This window comes from Nylanderia fulva, unplaced genomic scaffold (genome assembly GCF_048542155.1).
Source record: "Nylanderia fulva isolate GAGA-0341 unplaced genomic scaffold, ASM4854215v1 Scaffold204, whole genome shotgun sequence".
In the NCBI taxonomy this organism is placed as follows: Eukaryota; Metazoa; Arthropoda; class Insecta; order Hymenoptera; family Formicidae; genus Nylanderia; species Nylanderia fulva.
Genome location: NW_028190269.1, coordinates 25,531 through 37,840, shown reverse-complemented (window position 1 = coordinate 37,840; position 12,310 = coordinate 25,531).

Below are 12,310 nucleotides of genomic sequence, written 5' to 3'. Positions count from 1 at the left end.
GTTTAATAATTTAAACATACCTGATATAAAAATTAAATTTAACTATTTAGAAATACACATAACAAACGCAAGTATAATACCATGTGTCAGCATAACCTTTTAACTAGATGGTAAAATAATAACTAAACTAAATAGCCTTTATCACTCTATTATAAATAGGATTCAAACTCTCAGTGTCTCTTTGTAGGTTAATTGTGTATTATTAAATTTTTTAATATAAAACATTTCCGCAATCTCTCTTTTCTTCATATGTTTTTTTGGATGTAGAATATTAAAGGCTATTCAATTAAAATTGTGTAAATAATCGTTTCTATGTTTGCTAATAACGCTCTGATTACTCGTATGTAATTTTATGTTGTTCATGTGTTCTTTTATCCGAGTATTTAACTGTCTTTTAGTTTGCCCGATGTATGTAGCCTCACATCTCTACAGTCAATCTTATAAACCACTTCCGTTTTATCTGCTTTAGGCAGTTTGTTTTTCCCTCGTTTAACAAAGTCTAATTTTTTAGGTATTGTGTAAATAACATTTAACCCTATTTTTTTAAAAGAACTAACAATTTTATCACTTAAATTTTTTATGTATGTCATTGAAATACAAGACGATAAATCAAAATCTTTATGTATGTTAACGTCATTACGTGTGTGATTTTTTCAAAAAACATATTTTTTTACACAAACCGTTCAATAACCATCGCCAGAAAACTATTGTTAGATAAAATATTTTTAACAATTTTTAGATTTTTTGAATGAAAACGTTCATCCGATAACAAAATAGCATGATCAACTAAATTATTAATGATGTTCAATTTATATTTAAAATGGGTAATTAGAGAAATAATTTAAATATCTCTCGGATGATGTGGGTTTCTGGTACCAATTTGTTAACAATTTACCATTAATTTTAATCACCGATGTATTAAGAAAGTTGATCGTACCTTTTGTTTCAATTTCGTGCGTAAATTGAAGGCGGTCATGATCAAGAAAAACATACGAAGAAAAGAGAGATTGTGGAAATGTTTTATATTAACAAATTTAATAACACGATTAACCTACAAAAAGATAATGAGAGTTTGAATCCTATTTATGATAGAGTGATAAAGGTTGTTTAGTTTAGTTATTGTTTTACCATCTAGTTGAAAGGTTGTGTTGACACATGATATTCTACTTACGTTTATGTGTATTTCTAAATAGTTAAATTTAATTTTTATATCAGGTATGTTTAAATTATTAAATTAATGTATTGTTAATTTTAAATTGTGTTTATGCTTATGTCTTAATGACTATTTTATTAAAATTGATTTTCTATGATTAAATAATTTTTAAATAGTGTATATATTTTTTGTAGACTTGATAAGGACCCAAAACATGGGTCGAAACGTTGTCTTAATTTAATAATATGTCTTAGTAACAATAAAAATACTTTTATGCCAGTTGAGTCGTTAAGATTTGTCTATTCATTTATTATTCACTGGCGAGACAAAGATTTATTGATTATATTAAATACAAAATTAAAAATAAATGTGAGACGACCCAACTGGCTTAAATTAATTCTTATTATTATTAGTTTGATGCCATGTACAAGAAAAGACAACGTTTCGACCTTAGGTTTAGGTCCTTATCAAGTCTAAAATTAACATTAAAAAATACAATAGATGTACATACAAGAATTTTGATTTTTAAGAAAGTAAAGCGCAAACCAAGATTATAATAACAATTTAAACGTACCTTACAAATTCTTAAGTGCAATATATAATTAATTTTGTTCCATTTTACATATTTCAATATAAATATTGTGTCACGTAAACGTTCGGTATGGATGGTAAAGACGAACTAAGTTAAACAGCTTTGATTATTCTATCATAGATCGGATTCAAATTCTCTGTGTCTTTCTGTAGGTTGATCGTGTTATTAAATTTTTTTATAAAAAACATTTCAGCAATCTCTCTTTTCCTAGTGTTTGTTTCTCGATGTAAAATATTTAAGTTTGTCCATTTAAATTCACAAAGTTAACGCGCCTTTACGTATAATTGTTTCGTCACTTGGGAGCCCGGTGTACAGTATAGCACGTTTTTTACATGATATATTGGAACGATCAATTACGAAACCTATCTCACATATTAAAGACGGTTGGACGTTCGCGAATAAAATCAAGAATTTGAGTATTGAAGATAATGAAATGTTAATTTCTCTTGACGTCACTTCTTTATTCACAAACATTCCTAAGGAATTAGTTTTAAAAGCTATTGAAAAACGTTGGAAGGATATTTCATGTAACACAAATTTTAGTTTGACACAATTTTTATATGGAATTGACGCTGTATTAGAATCTACTAGTTTTCGTTTCAACGATCAATTTTATGAACAGATACATGGTACGCCAATGGGATCCCCCCTTTCACCTATTTTAGCAGACTTAGTTATGGCTGATCTTGAGACAGAATGTTTAAGCTCTTTACAATTTGACATTTCAGTTTATTATAGGTACGTTGATGATATTTTTGCAATAGTACCACGCAATAAAATTGATAACATTTTGACTACGTTTAATAAATACCATCACCGTTTGCAATTTACACATGAAACAGAGATAAATAACAAGATTAACTTTCTGGATACATTGGTTTTTAGAAACAATGGTAAACTATTGACTAGTTGGTATCAGAAACCCACCTTCTCTGGTAGATATTTAAACTACCATTCTAACCATCCGTTTAAATACAAAGTTAACACGATTAATAACTTAGTCGACCACGCTATTTTGTTATCGGATAAACGATTTCATAATGAGAACTTACAGATGGTTAAAAAAATCTTGTTGAATAATTGTTTCCCTAGGACGGTCATCGAGCGATATATGTATAAAAGAACATGTTTTTTAGAAAATTCTCATAACGTAGTTGACAAAAATAATGTATTTGATATTTCGTCTTGTATTTTAATGCCGTATGTTAAGAACCTAAGTGAGACTATTGAGAGATCTATTAAGAAAACAGGCTTAAGTGTTATTTATACGATTCCAAAAAAACTTGATACGTTTATTAAACCCCGAAAAGACAAATTACCTAAAGCCGATATGACCGAGATAGTTTATAAAGTTGACTGCAATGACTGTGACGCCACATACATCGGACAAACTAAAAGACACCTTAATACTCGGATTAAAGAACATATGAATAATATAAAAATGCATGTCAGCAATCAAAATGTTATAAGCAAACATAGAAATGATTTTTCGCATGACTTTAAATGGACAAACTTAAATATTTTACATCGAGAAACAAACACTAGGAAAAGAGAGATTGCTGAAATGTTTTTTATAAAAAAATTTAATAACACGATCAACCTACAGAAAGACACAGAGAATTTGAATCCGATCTATGATAGAATAATCAAAGCTGTTTAACTTAGTTCGTCTTTACCATCCATACCGAACGTTTACGTGACACAATATTTATATTGAAATATGTAAAATGGAACAAAATTAATTATATATTGCACTTAAGAATTTGTAAGGTACGTTTAAATTGTTATTATAATCTTGGTTTGCGCTTTACTTTCTTAAAAATCAAAATGCTTGTATGTACATCTATTGTATTTTTTAATGTTAATTTTAGACTTGATAAGGACCTAAACCTAAGGTCGAAACGTTGTCTTTTCTTGTACATGGCATCAAACTAACAATAATAAGAATTAATTTAAGCCAGTTGGGTCGTCTCACATTATTTTTAATTTTATTCATCACTGGCGATACAAGATATCTACTATTAAATACAAAAGTTGTAGGGCTCTCAATGAAGTACACGATGGCGACATTAACTTTCACCCAAGGGTCAAATTTGAGTGAGTCCCAGTTGCGCACAGAATAAATCGGGCACAGCAGGTTGAATGAATCGGACACAAGCCGAATCGGACACAATCAAGAGACACGGTAGTGTCTCGCGACCAGTTAAGGGCGTAGCGGAGACCGTGTATCTTAACGCGAGTCGGACATTTGAGTCTTTATAATATTTCGAATCCTCAATAATGGCTGAAGCAATCGAGTTTATACTAGACTTAATCGATAGATTGAGTTCGAATTATATAATAAAAGTGTCTTTATTTCTGCTCTACGTGATTTGTAAGCAGAGATATATAAATGCAAAGTCGAAATATGAAAAATTTCTATTAAGAAACGTCCCCGTCATCATTATCATCATTATCATCATTATCATTATCATTATCATCATCGACCACGCATACATAGTAGTATCGTGCTACACGTATTCACACGTATACAACACATGCGCACACATATATCACACGTACACAACACATGCAAGATGCATGTAGTGGTAATTTTGTCCATCTCGCACGTTTTACAACAGATGGCGATAGTGGCGCTCCGCCATATCGGCAGCGTGCGGGGTTATGTTGGCTAACTCTCTCTCTCTCTCTCTCTCTCTCTCTCTCTCTCTCTCTCTCTCTCTCTCTTTCTCACACACACACGCACACACACACACACTCTCTCATTCTCACTCACTCACTCACTGTTCGTCTTGTGTACTTATTTAGTACATTCATGATCGGCAGCGTGCGGGGTTATGTTGGCTAACTCTCTCTCTCTCTCCTCTCTCTCTCTCTCTCTCTCTCTCTCTCTCTCTTTCTCACACACACACGCACACACACACACACTCTCTCATTCTCACTCACTCACTCACTGTTCGTCTTGTGTACTTATTTAGTACATTCATGATTAAACATCTATATGCATTAATGTGAAATTTACTTACAATTAGTTTACTTGAAATATTCAATCTCTAAAGTGTTTATCTTATAAGAAAAACAAAAAAATCTGAGTAAATAATAAGAAAAAAAAACAAGGATTATTATTGTCATAATGTTTTATCAATTAAGTACTCTCAACTATCCAATAATTAAATAAATACGTACAAATGTGCGCGCGTGTACACACATACACATATTGATATTAAAGAGATTGAAGGAGAGGAAGGAGAAGATAAAAATTTAAATATTCACATATATTTTCAAATATTATATATGAATTTATAGTTTACATATCTAATTAATAATGAATTTCTAATTATATTAAACATATCAAAATAAAGACATACATGTATTTATCAAATGAATAAAATTATTGAATACAGACTTAAAAAATTTATTAAACATAGACTTAAAAAATTAATTAATTAAACATATTCCAAATTTAGAAAAAATAAACTTTATTTATATATGCAACAGCTTTTTAAACTAAATTTTTAAATTCTATTTTATATTAGACAATTAACTCAATCAACATCTACGTCCACATTAGCTGCACTGCAGACTACCTCTACAGCCACATTATCTGCTCCGCGGATATAGCGTTATGCCAATACGATACATTACATGTACTTACTTACTTGCCTTTACTGTACCAACTCTTGTTCTTTCCACGTAATCATGTTTTTACAGTTATCGTTTGCTGTATATCTTCCAGCAAACTTTATTTCGTGTGAAGTGTATTTAATTAATTAAATCTCTGCGAAAGATTGAGAAGATGAAGGGATAATTCAAACTATGAAGACATGGTTACATGGAAAAGACAAGAGTTGATACAATAATAAAGACATACATGTATTTGTATCCTGCTGGCATAAGGTTATAGAAGTTGATTGAGATTGAAAAATAATAATGAAAATAATAAAAAAAATAAAGACACATGTATTTGTATCGTGCTGGCATAAAGTTATAAAAGTTGATTGAGATTGAAAAATAATAATAAAAATAATTAAAAAAAGGAAATATTCAATCATCATTTAAAAGCATATTTGAAATCTGTAGAATAAACAGTTTTTGCAAAAAATGTGGAGCATTTGAGCTCTAGTAAGTCTAAAAATAAATGTAAACATCAATTAATAATAACTGATGTTATATATATATATTATATATATAAACCAATTTGTTGCAATATTCACTATAAAAGGTTGTAAGGGTAAGATGGCTAAAAGTGAATAATTTAAAAGATATTTAACATAATTTTACATAAACTGAAATATTTCATAAAATAAAATATTTGTAATATTTCGAAGTTTATGTAAGATTATGTAAAAATTATACCTTTACAACTTTTTATAGTAAATATTGCAAGTTAAATCGATTTATATGAGAAAAATTAAGGTAATTCTATTTTGAAAATATAAGTAACCTTTAAATAACCTTGAAAATCGCCGTTTAGGAAAAAGTCTGTGTCAACTTTTTCTTTTTCGAAATCCTGCAACTTTTATCTAAATTTAATAGAAAATGTATAAAAAATGCTCGACATTAGTACACACACACACACACATATACACACACACACACACATACACACACACACACATATGGGTAAATTTATATAAATAGGGTGCTTTAGGAGGAATGATCAGGATTCTAGGATATGATTGTACACATCATTTTAAGCAAAGAAGTTTAGATAAACATGTTTAATAATTGTTCTATTCCGGTCATAAAAATATACAAAAATGAATGATATAATCTCTAAAAACTCACCTTTAAAAAAAGGTAAAAAAAGGCGACCAGTTAAGGGCACGCCATTAACAAAAATTATCCATTGCAAACCCATGTAGAATCCTATCCTATTGCAAACCCATGTAGAATCCTATGAAAAATTAATCATTGCAAAACCCATGTAGAATCCCTGGCAAAATTAACCATTGCAAACCCATGTAGAATCGTACCCATTGCAAACCTATGTAGAATCCTATGAAAAATTAACCATTGCAAACTCATGTAGAATCCTATGAAAAATTAACCATTGCAAACCCATGTAGAATTGTATTAAAAATTATCCATTGCAAACTTATGTAGAATCCTACATTGCAAACCCATGTACAATAGAATTGTATGAAAAATTATCGATTATAAACCCATGTACAATCGTAACAAAAGTAATGAAATAAAAAAAAAATTGCGCCAAGTGAAAGTAGAAACTTGTACCAGTGGAAAATTAAAGTTGCAGACATATATAGAGTCGTATAATGAATCAGTAAAAATTTAAATTTGCAAATGTAGAATCGTACCATAAAAAAACTTATCTTTTAAAAAAAAAGATAAACAAGATGCCAAGTCCATGCGCCATGTGAAAAAGAAATAAAAAAATTTTAGTTAAAAAAACTGGGAGCGCTGCTAAATAATATTCTAACAATATTAAAATTAAATTGTTACTTTTAAACTCATTACAGTTAAAATATGTTTTGTGTTTAAATTAATTAATGTTACTTTAAGGTGCATTGTAATTTTGAAACTTAGCAGCGCGCCCAGTTTTTTTACCTAAAATTTTTTTATTTCTTTTTCACATGGCGCATGGACTTGGCATCTTGTTTATCTTTTTTTTTAAAAGATAAGTTTTTTTATGGTACGATTCTACATTTGCAAATTTAAATTTTTACTGATTCATTATACGATTCTATATATGTCTGCAACTTTAATTTTCCACTGGTACAAGTTTCTACTTTCACTTGGCGCAATTTTTTTTTTTTTCATTACTTTTGTTACGATTGTACATGGGTTTATAATCGATAATTTTTCATACAATTCTATTGTACATGGGTTTGCAATGTAGGATTCTACATAAGTTTGCAATGGATAATTTTTAATACAATTCTACATGGGTTTGCAATGGTTAATTTTTCATAGGATTCTACATGAGTTTGCAATGGTTAATTTTTCATAGGATTCTACATAGGTTTGCAATGGGTACGATTCTACATGGGTTTGCAATGGTTAATTTTGCCTAGGATTCTACATGGGTTTGCAATGATTAATTTTTCATAGGATTCTACATGGGTTTGCAATAGGATAGGATTCTACATGGGTTTGCAATGGATAATTTTTGTTAATGGCGTGCCCTTAACTGGTCGCCTTTTTTTACCTTTTTTTAAAGGTGAGTTTTTAGAGATTATCGTGTACACATGAAAATGTAGGATGAATTATTCTCATTTACTAGGCTTCCAAATTGATATCTAAACATTCACTTATATTCCTTTATCCAATACTAAATCCGGGCTGTCTAATTTCAGGTAAAAAATAATCTATATAGCCAATAAATAGATTTATAGTTTATTTAACCTCACATTTTGTCGATAAAATAGGAAAAAACAATAGACTTCTTAAGGGCGTTTAGGATTTCCTTAACTATTTTTATCTAATTTGATATATAACATATTTTTAAAATAAAAGATTTCATATACAGAATTATTATAAAAAACCACAAGTCCTTAAAACTAATACTTTTTATTTATTAGCAAAGCTGTCATAAAACATGTATTCGTTTACAAACCAGCGTGTGTCCGTTTGTTATTGTGTCCGATTTAAATCGCAGTGTGTCCGTTTCTTATTGTATCCGTTTCCAGCTACTGTGTATCCGTTTCTATTGGTACTGTGTCCGATTGACAATTTGTCTATTTGTCGCTGTGTCTGATTGGCATTGTGTCCGATTGTCACCGTGTTCGATTCATTCAACCTGTTGTGTCCGATTTATTCTGTACGGAACTGGGACGCTCCCTCAAATTTAGAGATCATTTTAGAGTCAATTTAAGTTTCTTAAATGGAAACTACTATTTTTTATCACATATTCTTGTAGCTTATCTCGAGAGCTTTCCAAAACAATATAATAAAATATTTTTTCATTAAGTACTTTTTGAGTTATAAAGGTTTAAAGTTAACAATTTTTTGACATAAAATATAAAATATCTTGCAAAATAATCAGCTTTCGGTAATTATATCTCAATATTTTTATGCACGGAATAATGAGACTAATCAATTGGTGTAAAGAAAACACAGTTGCTTTTAAAAAAATATAGTGTAAATTACATACATTTTTACATAAAACTGTGAAATATCTCGTAAAATATTCATTTTTCTGTAATCTTCTTTTATGCACAGAATAATGAAAGGATCTAATTTGTATGAAAATAACACATTAGTTACTTTTAAGTTATTATACAAGGTGGTTCAAAAGTCCGACAATGGCCAATTATTGCCAAAAATAATGTTGCCATGAAAAAACTGTATGATTGGTCTCATTATTCTGTGCATAAAAGTATTAAGGTAAGATTACTGAAAACTGAATATTTTACAAGATATATATTATTATTATATATTATATATATATATATAAAATATATTTTACATTTTATGTCAAAAAATTGTTAACTTCAAGCCTTTATAATTCAAAAAAGTACTTAATGAAAAAATGTGTATTATGGTGTTTTGTAAAGTTCTTGAGATAAGCTATAAGAATATGCGATAAAAAATAGGGAATTCGATTAAAAAAAATTAAGTTGACCTTAAAACAAGTTCTCAATTTGACCTCTAGATCAAAGTCAAGGTTATTATCAAGTGCCTTATTTTGAGCCCTACAACTTTTGTGTTTAACATTTTTTCATGGCAACATTATTTTTGGCAATAATTGGCCATTGTCGGACTTTTGAACCACCTTGTATAATAACTTAAAAGTAACTAATGTGTTATTTTCATACAAATTAGATCCTTTCATTATTCTGTGCATAAAAGAAGATTACAGAAAAATGAATATTTTACGAGATATTTCACAGTTTTATGTAAAATTAAAAAGTATAAAATATCTCATCATAATCTTTATTTTCATAATAATATTTATTAATAATAATAATATATAATAATATTTATTTTTTAATCGCACTTATGAATCGCGCGCGCGCGCGCGCGGAAGTTAACGAAAGAATATTGTAAATGTACGATTGATTCTTTAACATTTCCTTTTGTACAGGTATCCTATTAATATGTCATTATCATTTCTTATCATTGCTTTTCCTTAATCCATACAAGACTGAAAAATTGCAAAAATATATTGCATATAAATCTAACATTGAAACATTGTAATATTACAATAGAAGTTGCAAAATGTTTCTGCAATGTTACTGCAAAATTGCGATACTAGTTTTTACTATGTCCGCCTTTAAAAATGTTACAATGCTATGATATTATTATGGTGCAGTTAGATGTGATGAATATCTCAAGCGAGATGCTTGCATATCTTTAAAAAAATTTTTTTACCTATTTTGTGGAGATACAAATAAACATTTCAAATTGAAAGATATTAAATTCTGAAATACACCTATGGGACACCCCTAGGGTGTCCCATTTTAAAAAACGCACCTCGATAATTCTTCAACGAAGTATTTTCAACAAAAATGTTTCAGACAAAAGTTATATGATTTTGAGAGGGACATAAGATGATACAATTGATTTTATTTTGAAAAGTCATTTAAAGGTCACGTAAAGGTCAACTTTAATTTCTTAAATAAAACCATCTTTTTTTCATTATATATTCTTATAGCTTATCTTGAGAGCTTTCCAAAATCTTACAATAAAATATTTATTCATGGAGTACTCTTGGAGTTATAAAGACATGATGTTAACAATTTTATGCCAAAATGTAAAATATCTTGTAAAATATTCAGTTTTCGATAATCATACCTTAATACTTTTATGCATGAATAATGAAACTAATCAATTGGTGTAAAGAAAACACATAATTGCTTTTAAAAAAATATATTACAAATTCATATAATTTGTAAAAGCTCTTTTAATAAATTAATCAACACAATTAAAAGGCAATAAGAGCTAATTAAATTCTATCAATTAGTAATTTATTTGTGAAAGGATGTATAACATATTAAATAACAGACAAAAATAAATTCGTTCGAACGTTTCGGTTGTCTTTTCCAACCTTCTTCAGCGTGTACAATTAAAATTATAGGTTAATAAAATTTTATAATAAATTACTTATAAATGTCATTATACTAAAAATATACAGAGTCAAGATATTTTATTTTTAATTAAGCGAAAGCAACGCATTTATAAAGCATGAGCATTATTTTTATATAAACTAATCTTCAAAACGTCATTATATGTAATTGTCGCGAAACGGATCTCTCACTAATTGTTCTGTTAGGAAGTCGGTTGCGAATCTCGATAACTGCCATTGTTAATATGTCTATAAAATCATTATGTACGGAAATTAACAATGCAGATAAATAAAAATAAAAAAGACTTACAGTTAAATCAAGTGAGATGAAATCTTTGACGTGAAGGCTTTCAGATGTTGATTGCTCAAGCTTGCTATAACGAATGGTTCTAAACTCTCAAAAAGACGACCGCAAAGTGAGAAAAATAGTTCGTTGTTTATGTTTTTTAACTTTCAAATCTTAGGTAGTCTATGTACAATATCGTCATAAATTATTGGCAAGCCATCTATGTCTGTTTTTAAATTGAGACTGTTAAGCAAGTTGTCCACAAGTTGCTGTCAATTTGCTTGAAATTGCTTTGATTAAGTTGTTTTCAATATTGAGGAAAGCGGCTTCCGATTTTGCCTATTAGATTGTCAATTGTTATTGCTATCGACAATTGTGAACAATTTGAGAGCAACAGTTGCTTTCTTAAGAACCGTTTGTATAAAATGTTATTGGAAATCACAGAGCAACATGACGAAAACAGTTTTCGTTTAAAATCTTAATCCAATTAGTTGCTAGTAATCTGATGAATATTTTGAAGCAAACCGTTGCCATGAAAAAAGCTAATTTGATAGGGTTTTGGTTATTATTAGGTTAATTATTAAAGATAGAGTTTTTGCAATACCGTCTTTCAGATACGGTAAACGCTAAAGATCGTGTTATTGGGTAACTGTGCATGCGCAGTAGTTATTTAAAAGGTAAAAAAAGGCGACCAGTTAAGGGCACGCCATTAACAAAAATTATCATCATCGACCACGCAAAACATAGTAGTAGTGCTACACGGATTAACACGTTTTACAACACATGCGAAACACATAAAATCACACGTACCAAAACAATGCAAGATGCATTTTAGGGGGTAATTTTGTCAATCTCGAAAGGGTTTTACAACAGATGGCGATGTGGCGCTCCCGGCCAATTCGGCGGGTTTGCGGGGTTTGTTGGCGAACTTCTCCTCCTCGCTATCTGCTCCTCTCTCTTTCCTTCCCTCCACCCAAAACGCCCCACCACACACACTCTCCCCTCTCACCCTAACTCATGTTCGTTTGTGTACTTATTAGTAAATTCATGATCGGCAGCGTGCGGGGTTATGTTGGCTAACTCTCTCTCTCTCTCTCTCTCTCTCTCTCTCTCTCTCTTTCTCACACCACACACACACACACACACTCTCTCATTCTCACTCACTCACTCACTGTTCGTCTTGTGTACTTATTTAGTACATTCATGATTAAACATCTATATGCATTAATGTGAAATTTACTTACAATTAGT